Source organism: Octodon degus, unplaced genomic scaffold, assembly GCF_000260255.1.
Source record: "Octodon degus isolate 3935 unplaced genomic scaffold, OctDeg1.0 scaffold00630, whole genome shotgun sequence".
Taxonomy (NCBI): domain Eukaryota; kingdom Metazoa; phylum Chordata; class Mammalia; order Rodentia; family Octodontidae; genus Octodon; species Octodon degus.
The window spans coordinates 36,408-37,576 of record NW_004525206.1 but is presented as its reverse complement, the minus strand read 5'-3'; positions in this window follow the sequence as shown (position 1 = coordinate 37,576).

The following is a 1,169-nucleotide window of genomic DNA, read 5'->3' as shown; positions in this document are numbered from 1 at the left end:
GTTACTAACTCAGTCCTCAGGCCTGGAGAAACGTACAGAGCCAAGAAGAACAGAGACAGAAACTAATATAGGAGGATTTCAAGAAAATAGGGAATATAACATGGAATTTCCTGAATTCTGTGATGTTTGTGACACTTGTTTTTCAGAATTTTTAATTACTCATGATCCTACTTCTCATTCACCTGCTCTCATAGTTGGGTCACAATTTGTATTATTGTTTTTAAAAGCCTCTCTTCCAAGTGTAAGACCTTTCAATCTTAAATCCTTCTTCACATGTGATCACAAAGCTTTGAACTTCAACCCAGGAAGGGCAGGAGATGTGAGGAGCTCCCCAACCCTCCTCTTAGCTGTGTGGCCTCTGGAGGGCTCTGTGATATCAGCTGGAAATGGCCTCTACAGATTACAAGAAAAAACTCAAAAGTTGCCCTCTGCAGAGCTGACAGATTTCTTTGAACATGGAAGTGAGCATGAGTAATAACAAAGAGGAGAGGATGATGGTGGGAGGACCAGGCTAGTCTCTCTTAGCACCTACGAAACCGCCTAAAGCTGTTTCATTTAGCAGCAAGTTGTGTCTTCTAAAATGAGAGCTGTGAACTGGATCCAAGACACCTTACATGATTCAGTCCTCGGAATTTACTGCTGTGATGTAATCTCAATGCATCCCTGTCGCTGTGACGTGTGTCTGCGTCACTGCCTGCGCGTCTTACGGGGGTAGTCCTAAGTCAGACAGAGAGTGATGTGGACTGAAAGGAAGAGAGAATCCTAAGGAATAGAAAGCTGATTTTTCTTTTTGTGTTCTGATTGTAAGTTTTTGTTGCTCAGACTTTCGCATAGCAGAGAAAACTTGGAACTTTATTCCATAAGATCAACATTTCAGAAACACATGCTATTATCTTTTCTTTAATATCCTCTCTACTCTTTCTGGGAATTGCAGGAGAGAGGTGAGAAGAAAGTGGAAAATGTGGAAGCAGTGATGCAATGAGGGAAAATTGGGAGGAAAAGTGGAAGACGGAGGCTTTATTTAAAAAAGGGGACTTGACCATACAGTTATATGTAGAAGATGAGCAAGGCAATGATCCTGAGAATTTTCAGAAGATCTTTTAACCTAGCAGTTAATTGGAAAGATTCTCACCCTGACTAACTATATATACTGATACCTGTGAACTAAG